Genomic DNA, 13080 nt, shown 5'->3' on the forward strand with positions numbered 1-13080 from the left:
TCTGCTCTCACGCCCAACGACCTTTCAGGTCGGCTCCCATGCGAGAATTATAAGTGAGCCCTGTGCTCACGCCCAACGACCTTTAGGTCGGTAGTCCCAGACTCTCGCCTCAGTGCGAGTTATAAGTGAGCTCTGCTCTCACGCCCAACGACCTTTCAGGTCGGCTCCCATGCGAGAATTATAAGTGAGCCCTGTGCTCACGCCCAACGACCTTTTAGGTCGGTAGCCCCAGACTCTCGCCTCAGTGCGAGTTATAAGTGAGCTCTGCTCTCACGCCCAACGACCTTTTAGGTCGGCTCCCATGCGAGAATCGAAAGTGAGCCCTGTCCTCACGCCCAACGACCTTTCAGGTCGGCCCCCACGCGGGGTCAGAAATCAACTCCTCTGCGAAAATCATAAGCGAGCTCGGTGCCTATACCTGACTACCTTTCTGAGGGACGTGCCTCACCTTGAGCGGAGCGTTTTCCATAATCAGGTCAGCTACATCTGGCTTTACTTTACGCAAATTTCAAATATGCAGCAAATACGCAGGGCAAAGGATGCGGAACGTCATCTACCCTACTCCTAGAGCGTCAGTATTAACTACGAAATCAGGTTTTGCGCGTTCATTACAGTTTTAAGTCTTAAGCACTATGTCGGTTTTATTATCCAAAATTCATACATGAAAAGGAATCATGAAGCGATTCTTGACTCTTACATACAGGCCAGTTCCTAAAAAATACTTGCTAGATGAAAATTGAGCAGGAAAGACCATGTCGAAAGGAGACAGATGTACAAGCACCGCAACACAGTCCAATAAGAAGGTGATACAGCCAAGGCCACAAGCAGGAACGCCGTATGACAAAGGAGCCACTGAGACAACTATCCCCCAGACCAGCTTTGACTCGGGGAAGGAATTGGCCAGGGGGAATGAACACTTCCGCGTGAAGACCTGTCGGAAGATTCAGGGGCGTTCACAGCTCGAGCCAGCTCCGTGCATAAAGATCTGATGACCGCTTGCTGCTGAGTGATAGTGCGTTGCTTATCCTCGAGGCCCGCGCGGAGGAGGGAGAGCTCCTTTTCATGCTCTCGACGCAACTGTTCCTGGAGACCAAGTTGACGCTGCAGGCTAGCCTGGCACTGCTCCTTCCTCGTCTTCTCCGCATGCACGCAATGCTTTGCGAGACGATACTGATCTTCCATGGAATGCAGGGCAGCCTTCTGGCGATCTCGATCCCGGGACACGCTCTCTAGTTCGCGTTCCCTCGCGACAAACAGCGAGGTTAGTTGATCTAGCTGCATTTGGGAGGGCGGTTGGTCAACTTCGTCAGAGGAAGGAGAATGCATCTCGGGGAGAAGAAGCTGGCAGAACGTGGGTTGGCAAAGGAAAAGTAGGGAAGCAGGAATGAAGAAGGATAGAGTAAAGAAGTGGCCGTGAGGCTATTTATAAAGAAGGCGGGTGGCCAAGTCAAAACAGAGGCGTGGGAACGACGCCCCAGCCGACTGCCGATGCAATTAAGGAGGCATGGTATCCCAGGCGACGCGACACAAAGGTTGATGTGGAAGCCTAGGCGACGCGACACAAAAGTTGGTGCGTGACGCAGGAAGCAGAGCGCGCAGAGATATGCTGAGGTCACAGAGATGTGCTGAGGTAGAAGCACAGAGATATGCTGAAGTCTCAGAGATATGCAGAGGTCGTAGAGAGGTGCGAAGGTCTAGTCAGTCAGACTGTCGTCCTCCTTCGACTAGACTTGTGAGGGAGGCTTGTGATACGGTTGGTAATGGAGGGGCCCAGAAGGAAAGGGGAGAAGGGTCAAGGCCATGTGGCGGTCAAAAGTCAAGAGGATGTGGCGGTTAAAAGTCATGAAGATGTGGCAGTCAAGGCGACTTGGCGGTCAAATAGTCAAGCTGACGGGGCAGTTAAAATTGAGCATAGGGGATAGTCGGGTAGCCGGAAACCCGACAGACTTGTTGATCAAAGGGGATAAGCAGTAGGAGAACGAAGGGAGACGACAGGCGAGGTACCAATCACAGGTCAGAATCAGCAGAGCTGAGCAGAGTCAGCTCAATCTACAGGCCTGCGGTTGAGGGCCATGAAGTACAAAGCGCAGGATACAAGTCGGCATCGGCAGGGCTGTTTAGGGGAAGTCCGATCTATAGGCCTGCGATTCAAAGAACTGGAAGTAAGCAGAGCTGAGCAGAGTCAGCTCAATCTACAGGCCTGCGGTTGAGGGCCATGAAGTACAAAGCGCAGGATACAAGTCGGCATCGGCAGGGCTGTTTAGGGGAAGTCCGATCTATAGGCCTGCGATTCAAAGAACTGGAAGTATAGGCCAATGGGTCGGAAGCGGCAGAGCTGATCAGAAGCAGCCCGAGCTACAGACCTGCGGTTGAGGGCCAGGAAATACAGAGCGCGGGATGCAGGTTGAAGATCAGCGTAGCTGTGTCTAGACAGCTAGGGCTGCAGGTCTGTGAGTTGGAGGCCCGGAAATGCGAACAACGGGTACAAGCCGATGCAGGACACAATGGATCGGAAGAGCTAAGTAGCACGGGTGCGGAGAATCTCAACGGTCCGCCGAAGAGAGTCATTACATATCAACACTGCGGGCGAAAGCGGAGATTCCTAAAATGAAAAGATGCCCTCATAACCATTAGTAGCCTGCCAGCTGTCCCCCACTACAAGACAAAATCCATGTACGAAGGCGGAGGTTCCAAAACGGAAAGATGCTTGCACAACAAATGGCAGTACGACAGGTGTCCGGAAGGAGGCGACAAAGCCCAGCGTCTAACGTTTTTTCTGACAGGATGGCAGGTTCCAAAAGGAGGAGGCATAAAAGGCAAGAAATCCCTCGTATGCAGGTACGCGCACACACTCCCTCGTCACTTTTTTCCACAACTGTTTCTTTCTTCTTCTTCTCTCTGCTTTTTTCTGGGGAAAAAGGACCTGACTTAAGCGTCGGAGGGCCTGATCCGGGGACTTTTTCCCTGGGTTTCGGTCTCTAACGTGAAGGGGGAGATCGTCTGAGTGTGCGCAGGGTCCTGCAGCAGCGTCAGCCACCCGTGGGAGCCGAATCACCTGCGACTTCCCGTCAACAACCAGACCACCGCGACCAGCCTCCGTCTGACTCAGCCTCCGGACGGGATCAGCTTCACTATCTATCAACATGCTCCTACATACTTGACACAAACTCATTAAATCTCAACAAATCTAACTTTAATCTTAATCATATATAAAACTTTGGATTTAATGTTATGCTCCTAGTACCAAAAAAAAATCTTGGTGTATATAAGCAAGCAACATACTTGTACTTTTAGTTTCTTTCCACACTTGAAATCGATATTGTGAAACATTTCTAACCAAGTTATCTATTATTTGAGTGTAGTTATGATGTCAGGCAGGATACCGATTATCCCACGTGATGACGAGAAGGGAGAATTAAGAAGAAAGCAAGAAGAGAAACCATCAAAAATAAAAAGAACCTCGTCATTCTCTAGATTTTACAAAAAAAAACTTTATTCAATATAGATGATAATACCTCAAACAACTAAATATGACATTTATATAGACAAACCCTAAATCATAGATTCCTAACATACCAAAAATACTTTAAATACCATAAAAATAAAAATTACTGAAAATAGTAAAAAAAAGTCGTTCAGTTACTCTAAAAAAGTACTAAACAATATTTTGCGAACACAAAGCTTGGCGGTTATGGGTTCCACCCAGTAACAATGTAAATCTCTAAAACAACTACACGTGAGCGCACACAAATCCTCGATTCTATATCCCAGTCAAAACATTGACGATTGGGCACTACAATAAAAATCCTAGATTAGCGATGGAATTATTGACGGAATTGTATTCCATCAGGATATAATGATAGAAATGGTATTCTGTCGCACTACCCTGATGAAATTGGGGTTCTGTCGGTAACCCCTGACGAAATCTAAAATCTATCGGGAAGATAAGAACCGAACCCTAATTTCCCCAAGCTACCGAAGGAATCACAATTCTGTTGGGAAGAGTTACCGAAGGAATTGTGTTTCAGTTGGGAATTACCGATGAAATTGTGATTTTGTCTATAACTCTAGACAGGGTTATCGATGGAATCACAATTCTATCGGTAGCTCAAGGAAATTAGGGTTTTAGTTCTTACCTTCCCGGCAGGATTTGAATTCTGTCAAGAAGGTGAGTGTAGGATCAGTGCACGTGAGAGAGAGAGAGAGAGAGAGAGAGAGAGGGGTGAATCAAGTGTACTTTAAAAACTATCTTTTTCGATTTTATAAAGAAAGTGCACAATGGAAAGAATAAAATAAGAACACGAGAAAAATAAAGACATGTTCGGTTACTTAGTTCAGAGTCTTCGGTGACTCCTACTCCAAAACCCATGATCCCTTGGATTGTATTGATGGGCAATCTACTAAAAATCTTTTTCAGAACCACCAAAAAAGGGAATCAAGTACAAGAACGAAGTAAATGACAGTGTAACAACCTACACTACCTTAGCAACAAAATAAACAACTTAAACTAAATTGTTACCAATATAAGATTGTCGAATTGAGAGTTTGAGTGTTGGTGTCGGTCTGCCGGCAGCTGTTGGATGAAGCAGAATAGTAGCTCGGCAGTAGCATAGTAGATTTCACGTAGTCAGAGCAATAGAAGGATCGTTGAAGCTTGTATGTGAGTTCTATTATTTCTGCTGGTTGAACAGGTCATTTATTGAGTATTAAGGGTGCCTCCAACTCCATCCGAGGCACCTCCAACTTCAAAATTGATCTCATAAACTTTAAACTTGATCAACTCTGTAAGCTTCGGTTTTTATTCACACGAGGGCACCTCTAATCACTCTGAGGTGCCTCCAATACGCATCCGAAGCACCTCCAATGTCTCCAGGGCACCTCCACACCACAAAGCCTTATCCGTCAATTTTATCTTTTCGAGGGCACCTCTGACGAGTCTAGGTCGTTTCCAAGTGCTAATCCAAGGTGCCTTCGTGCAACTCTCAGGCGCTTTGGATACTGTTCATCCGAAGTTGATTTTTGTCATTCAACCCTACAAGTTCATGTTAGGCTATTAATAAAAAATAACTTGTAAAACAAAGTTAGCACAATAATAAAATAATATTATTAATTAAATTCTATCTTACCAAGACCAGGATTTAGTCATGGTCTCAGTTTAGCCTTCCAAAATGGACCTAAATGAACCAATGCTTACAGTCCTACCGAGACTCATACTCACTGATTACTCTCCTCCAGTAACTTACTTTACTTACTATTTGAAGTCATTTGGCTTGCCTTTTAACCCACTAGGTCTTCCCACTAGTTGTCAAGTCCATAAACCCAACTAGAATTTGGCCAGCTGTCAGGTCCCGCAGACCTAACTAGGCTTCAGCCAGGCGTCAGATCCTCTAGACTCGTCAATTCTTGCACACTTGGTAACAAGGTTAGACAACACAATGTCTAACTTTAATTCATTTGTTATTCATCAAAATGTAAGTTTGACCATTGGTGCTAACTGTACCAATAGTGAGAACCCGGGCTACTAATGGAATTATGATTCCATCAGTAAGCCTGTCTAGAGTTACTGACGAAATCATAATTCTGTTAGTAATTTCCAACTGAAACACAATTCCATCGATAACTCTTCTTGGATGAATTGTGATTCTGTCAGTAGTCCTGGATAAAAATTAGGGTTAATCCCTAATTTTCTTACGAGAGCAACCCTCCTCTTCTAGCAGCGACATCTCTCTCGTCTCTCTCTCCAGTGTCTCTCTCTCTGACAACATCTTCGATCTAGGTATGCTCCTCTCTCTTTTTTGTCTCTCTTTGCTTGACTAGCCAAGTTTGCAACCCTGAGTTTAGGCTACCGCCAATCGTGGCCGCGAGCTTGGGCTGCCGCAGCTCATGGTCATGAGCTTGGTCAACTGCCTTCTCGCGGCCATTTTACCTTGGTCTCCTGCTAGCTCATTGCCATGAGTTTGGCCATTCACTTGCTCGTAGCCGATAGCTTTGTTGGTAATAAGGGGGTTTTTGTAGTGGGGTTTTCCTATGTTGGTTCTGCATCAAGTAACCTTTACAAATATTTGAAGGAAGAAAATATGGCTTAGTATGTCTCATTGAGAATCATGGCAACATACCAACATGCGGTGTGCACAAAGATGATAGTAAATTATCATAACATATTATTGTTCAGTTGGAACCATCAAACAGAGATAACATCTACTTCATCTCATAGAACACTGTGTCATTTGTACAGTACCATTGGATCCTGACTATCATAAATGAAGAAAAGAATATGATATATGTTGGTGCTAGGAGCACTAGATAATCGAATTTGGTTTTGATATTGGCAAATGTTCAAAGTTAAGACTTATTGTTGCTCTAATGATCTTGACTAAGTGTACAGGAAAGTCCTAGTTGAGGCTAGGTAAACAAGTCCTGGTCGAGTGGGCAAATAAGTCATGGTCTAGTGGATTGGGTAAAGAAGTCCTGGTCGAGTGGACTGTACAAAAGTCTTGGTAGATCGAGGATGTCAGGCAAAAGTCCTAGGAGTTGAGGGCACTAGGTGAGAAGCCCTAGGGGTCGTGGACACCAGACAAAAGTCTAGACTAGCTGAGAACCGAACATCTAGCGAAAATTCTTGGAGGTCAAGATCGTATGCTGAGCAAAAGTCCAAACAGGTATGAAGAACTTGATGTTTGAAAAAAAAAAGTAAATAAGAGGAGTAGGTAAGAATGTGTTCTGCGTTGAGAGAACAGTAGGCACTAGTTTGACCTAGGTTTCAGCGAAACCTAAAAGTTAGGATCAGACAGTCCAAAGATTATCAAATCATTTTATTTCATATTATTGTGTTTTCTATGCTAACTCTATAATGAAGAACTCAAAAAGTCTGGAAGAGTTGATCTAAGCACCTGGAAAGGATCTAGGCTCCCTAAGCTGATACAGGCGCCTTAAAGGGATCTAGACACCATGATCACCTCAGCTCGTGGAAGAATGAGGTGGCAACCTCTGATTAGTCAATGCACGTCAAAATCTAGGTACTTGGAAGGGATCTAGGTGCACAGGATGGGATAGACTAGACCAGGATACAGCTTCGCCTAGAACTCACGACATCAATGATCAAGGTGCTTGGAATGGATTCAGGTGCCTGGAAGTGGATAAGCTGTGATAGTAGCAGATCAGATAGGCTTTGATTGAGGCCCCTGGAAGGGATCCAAGCACTTAGATAAGGCTATAAAAGATGGCCTTGATCAACAGCTTAGAATAAGTTTTCACACGTCCAAATGACACTCACATTGCTCCGAAACTCTGTTACAATGCTGAAATGCTACTCTGACGACTATACTCAAGCTTCTACTCTAAGTTGTCATTATACTTGTGTAGGATCATGTGCATGTGAGAGAGAGAGGGGTGAATCACGTATATTTTTAAAACTCATTCTTTTTAAAAACTGAGTGCACAGTGGAATAAAACAAACTAAGAAAAAATCGAAATGGAAAACCAAAAATAAAGACTGATAGATCGGATGCAAGCGATAGAGGGGTTGGGGGGGGGGGGGGGGGATGAATATCACGCTCTTTTAAAAACTTTTCTTTAACTTTAAAATCATAATTGCGCAGCGGAAAATAAAAAGATAGATAAATTCTTTTACTTCGTTCGAAGCCTAGCTCGACTCCTACTCGAAGGCCCGCGGTCCTTGACCGCACCGATGGGCAATCACTATAACTCTTCTTTCCAAAATCCTTCGGAAAGAAGCAGATCGTACAGATACAAAAATATAAGATAGTAACAATCCTACTATCTTATTTGTATTTAAATGCAATACGAGTAAAGTATACCGACAGTACTAATTGAAGGTTGAAGCGTGGTCGGTATTTCCAGACGGAGTAGTTTGCACAGCTGATGATAACTTGTAGCACTATTCGTTTGCAAAGAAGAACTTTGAGATGATTAGTAGTCACTAGTCGTCAACCTCATACTTCGAGCCTCCTTTTATAGGTGTACTGGACGTTCGGTTGACTGATCCCCCTGTTCAGTCGACTGAACACGCTCCCCTCCTTCCTGGTCGAAGTCTGATGCTGGCTCGATATTCTGCATTAACTGGTTTTTAATGGTTCAGTCGACTGATCCATCTTTTCGGTCGACCGAACAAGCCCTTTCCCTGTTCGTCAAAATCTGCCGAGATCTTTATTTAATGCGCCTTTAATGTTGATTGGATCGGTCGACCAATCAATGGGTTTGTTCGACTGATCAATGGGTTCGGTCGACCGATCAATGGGTTCGGTCGACCGATCAATGGGTTCGGTCGACCGATCAGTGTAGTTTCCTTCTGCTCTGATAGTTACTGTCTATGATGAGTCATCAGGGTTCGGTCGACCGATCATAAGGTCCGGTCGACCGATCAAACTTTGATCTGACTCGGGTTGTTCTGGTCTGATTGGAACACTGCTTTTGAATTCTTGTTCGGTCGACCGATTCTCAAGTTCGGTCGACCAATCTAGCCGGCCCTACAAAACAATGTCAGAAAGAAACTCCTGCAAGACAGATGTTGGCACAGTAATAATATTATGATGCATGAGTAATATATAAAAGACAGTAGACCTGTCTTGATCTCAACTTAGAAACCTTCCCAGTTTCTTCAGTTGGATCAGCGACCTAAGGTTGTCCTCTTCGGGAACCCGACCTCACTGTCGCTCCTCCAGTTGTTTACCTCAACCTACCTACCAAACTTAGATCTTTCAGATCTAGTTTGGACTTTTCACTTAGCTTTGATCGGCTGGCCAGGACTTTTCCTTTGATCTTTGGTCCTCCAGACCTCTCGATCGCACCACCAAGCATCGGGTTCCCTCGACCCACTTGGACTTGCACCTGGGTTCCACGATCTGCTAAAATTTCTCCTGCCTAGCCTCCAACTAGGTCTTTCTTGGTTAAGTAAATAGCCTGCACACTCAGTCAACTTGTTAGATCATAACAAGACTTAACTTGAACCTTTGACAACATCAAAACTTAGGTTTGATTCTGGTGCAACTTGCACCAACAAAGACAAGGTCAATTTTACTTAGTTCGGAGACTTCGGTGACTCTTACTCCCATACCCAGACCCCTTGGACCTATCGATGGGTAATCCATTAAAATTCTCTACCAATAAACTCCTGGTAGAGTAATCGAGTACAAAGAAGAAGAGAAAAGTGAACAAATCTACACTTCCTTATGCAATAAAAATAATTGACTTTAAAATAAATTATTACCCAACACAATGATGTCGAAATGGATGTGCTTGTGTATTGGTGTCAATCTACAGGCAACAGTCGGATGTAGTCGAGTGATAGAAGTGCAAGGTCATAGCAGCATAATAGTTGTAAAGTCTCATGTAAAAGATGTTGTATTTTGAAAGATGTTGTTGACCTCCTTTTATTGACATTTCTGAGGGCCAGGACTACCCCGGGCACCTGGACTGAGGCATATTTGATCCTGCTTCGATATTGAGTTGCCCATCTCTGGATGCCTAAACTATCTCTGGAATGCTGACATGGCTGCATCTCGATGATACTTTATCTAGTAGCCTATATCCACTCCTAGGCACCTGGACCACCCTCGGGTGCCTGGACGTTGATGTGTACCGTCCAGTTAGAGTGCGCCAACTCATCTAAACAAGTGGTTGGGTTTAGGATCATCTAAGCGCCTAGCCCCACTTCAGGCACCTAGTCCCTTCCCGGACGCTTGGAACTCCTTTTTCTAGCAAGCTTCCAGCTTCAATGTTCTATACCATAAGGTTAACAAAATAGACATAATATAAAAAATAAATATTTTGACAGTCACAAGACTATTCAGTCATACTTTCGGATTTTATTGAAATCCTAGGTCGGATCGATGCCTACTATTCCCTCAATCAGGAATGTGTCCTCACTGGGTTTCTCTCCTTAGTGCTTACCTCCACTTATCCTTTGATGACTTACTTAACCTTGATTGTTTGATCCACCAGGTCTGTAGGTCCCTTTATGGCGACTTGAAAATAAAATCAAATCTTTCTCGATCTTTTAAAACTAAGTTAGAGAAACACTTATATATAAAAGAATTAATAAACTAATTGATAAAAGAAAAAGGCATAGAATTTACTTGATTTGCAATCAAAGGATTGCTAATCCAAGACTATGAAAAGCTCACTAAAATTTTTCTTTGGGCTAAGTAGCCTCTTATAGCATTGACAACTCATAAAGTAGTGGACAGAAAAGAAAATGAATTTGTGTACAAGTGATTATCTAAACTACTAAGACCAGGACTCTATTTATAGCCTGTTGGTCAAATCTATCCTTTTGTTGACGTGGTTAGGGGTGAGCATTCGGTTAATTTGGTCCATAAATTAACCGAATTAACCAAAAATCGATTTAGTATTGGCTAACCAAATCAAATCAAAGTTTTACTAAAACTGAATTAACCGAATTAGTTATTTCAGTTAACACCGAATTAACTAAATTTGTTTAAAATAACAATAAAAAGAATTTATACAAAATTAATATCAAATTAACCGAATTAATCGAATGCTCACCCCTAGACGTGGTAGCTCCGGGTGCCTAGAACGGCTCTGGGTGCCTGGGCGTGGATAAAACATTATCTATATTGCAACGGATCAAGGTTATCTAGTCTAGGTGCCTGAAGTAGCTCCGGGCGCCCGGACCATGCTGACTAGTCCATTAGAAGCCTCGCTAAGGGAGGCGCCCCTGGGGGTGCCCAGGGGGTCCGAGTGCCCAAACTGTACAGGCGCCTGGACTTGATATGGGCCCCCGGATTGTTCAGGTACTTGGACTTGGTCAGGTGTTAGATTTTGAGGGATGTCCTAAAGCAACCGCCTTACAATTTTTACTAAATATAGATTCACTATTTGAGTGCATATTATATATTTGATTATCTTAAACCCATTTACTGAATATCCGTAATACAATTCATAACATGAGAGAAATTGTGATTGGATCACAACTAGTAATTATCTCTATATGTGCAATTATGAACGTATTGGAATTTCCCTAGTCATCGAATTGATGCATTTGGACATCATCAATTCTATAAGACTAGCACGGGTTATACTCCTTGGTTTGCCAAGCAATCGTTTTCTACTTGCTGAAGACATTGGGATGTCAAGAGTTGAATGTGGATGCTAGTTATGGTAACTAGTTCATTAGAGTGGCTTGCTATAAGACTTCATATGGTTATCTATATATATATATATATGTCTATAAAATACGACACCCAGATAATAATTAAATAATAAGGTTATTTGTCAGATAAGTTTATGGGATTTTTCAGGAATTTTTAGAAATTTTCTGGGATTTAAACGGAGTTCATATGAGGTAGTTTGCGGGGATGAATAAATAGGTATGGGAGAAAGCCTGTTTGAAATACCTAATAAGTGGGAATTGATTGAGGAAATCAACTTAGGGCTTAATTTAAAACCCTAAGTTTGCTCTCCTCACCCTCTCCGCCGACACCCCCTCTCCCTCTCCCTCTCCCGATTTCCCCTAAACCTCCTCATCGCCGCTGGCCTCTCTTCCTCTTCTCTTCATCGCCGCCGAACCCTTTCCACCCGATCCCCTTCCTCTTCTCCTTCGCCCCTCTTGCTGTGATCGCCTCTTCATCTTGTCTTCGTCGCCGACCAAAGGAGTAGCCGCCGACACCTCTGGATACCGAAGCAGCTGTCCATTTCGGACGTCGGCTCGTCACACCATCGATTCACCGCCAGCCATGGGAGATTTGGTGATGCCGAGGCTGTGCACTCGCTCAAATCCCTTTCTCCTCTATTCTTCTTACTGTCATCGTTCGATCCGTTCACCACCGGCGCTTCTCGTCGCTTGCCCTAGTCGGATTTCCTCCGCAAGTTGCCATTTCCGACCACGAGCCTGCATCATCCCATCGATCCGTGCCCTAACTTACATCACCGACGTTGTGCCCTAGTTGTGCTTTCCACAGTGCTGATCATCGATCATTGATGTCGACATTCCAGGCGGGCTGGTCGTCACCAGTGAGGCTCTTTCACCACCGTGGGTCGTCGTCTGCCCTAATGGTGAGTGGATGCTCTTGAATGGATTTTCTTACTCGTTGTGCTCCAATATACTCGTGGCAGCTTACCTATGTACTGGCAGTGAGCTTGACCTTGCCTTGCTGCCCCAATTGGTTCTCTGGTGGTCATGGAGCAGCTCCATCAGATCATTGGTGAGGTATAAGCATCCGATCGTTGCTCCTTTGTTGATTTAGTTTTCTTTCAAGATTATCCTCTTTGAGTCTCATGTTAGATTGTTCTGTTTAAGGGTACTTGGATTGAAAATCCACTTGCATGTGAAATGTGAAGGTTTTAGAGCTGGATTGAGGGCTTTGATTCATGGTAAGTTACTATAGTGTTTTGGTTGATCTCTTGTTGGTATTAGGTTGTTATGGATTGGATCAAATTCTATTTGAGTTGTTAAGATGTGATAACATGATGAATGAGTAATTAGCTATCTTAGATTGGATTTTTAGATGTGATTAAGGTGGATAAATCTTGCATGTTTGATCCATGATGCTAGTAGTTGATGAAATTAAACTAGATTGGATAATTGGCGTAGGCAAAGGAAGTTGTTTTAAGAATTAATTGGTGGATAAAAGAGGAACTTATCATTTAGTTAGATTTGGATTGTTAGGTGAAATTAAACGGTTATCTAATTGAATTAGAATTGGGTTTTAGGTTTAGCTAGTTGTTGTATATAATTAGCAAAATATATTATGTGATCGCAGGACTTGGATTCGAGATGTGCGTCTCGACGTGGGATTAGTTTGTCACGATTGACAGATAAAGGCGGGTATTTCTTGCTTTATCTCTTTAGTATTTTGACTCTAGTGCATGAGCTTTATATTCAGATAGATACTGTGTTTATCTTGACTCCACTCTTATTCTTCCTGTGCTTGATACTTCCACTCAATCTTTGAGCTACTCATGTCTGTTTCTATACAGTCTCTTATTGCTATCGATGTAGATACTATATTAGTAGGTATCAGATACCAGATGCCAGACATTAGATATTAGGTATTGGATATATGGACACCTGATATCATGTTTACTTGCCTTGGTTGCTGT

The 13080-nt window shown here is 43.5% G+C and overlaps 1 long non-coding RNA gene across 2 annotated transcripts; it reads left to right on the forward strand.

The window, feature by feature from the left end:
- The first annotated feature begins 11461 nt into the window (after window positions 1–11461).
- On the forward strand, window positions 11462–12790 carry LOC121990624. Of its 2 annotated transcripts, XR_006114645.1 has the most exons (4): window positions 11462–12033; window positions 12113–12187; window positions 12278–12351; window positions 12741–12790. It is a non-coding gene; the product is annotated as an uncharacterized LOC121990624 (long non-coding RNA). The 2 variants fall into 2 exon arrangements; XR_006114644.1 differs by lacking the exon at window positions 12741–12790 and having other exon boundaries at window positions 12278–12396.
- The last annotated feature ends 290 nt before the right edge of the window (window positions 12791–13080 follow it).

The sequence above is a fragment of the Zingiber officinale genome, chromosome 6B, assembly GCF_018446385.1.
Source record: "Zingiber officinale cultivar Zhangliang chromosome 6B, Zo_v1.1, whole genome shotgun sequence".
Taxonomy (NCBI): Eukaryota; Viridiplantae; Streptophyta; class Magnoliopsida; order Zingiberales; family Zingiberaceae; genus Zingiber; species Zingiber officinale.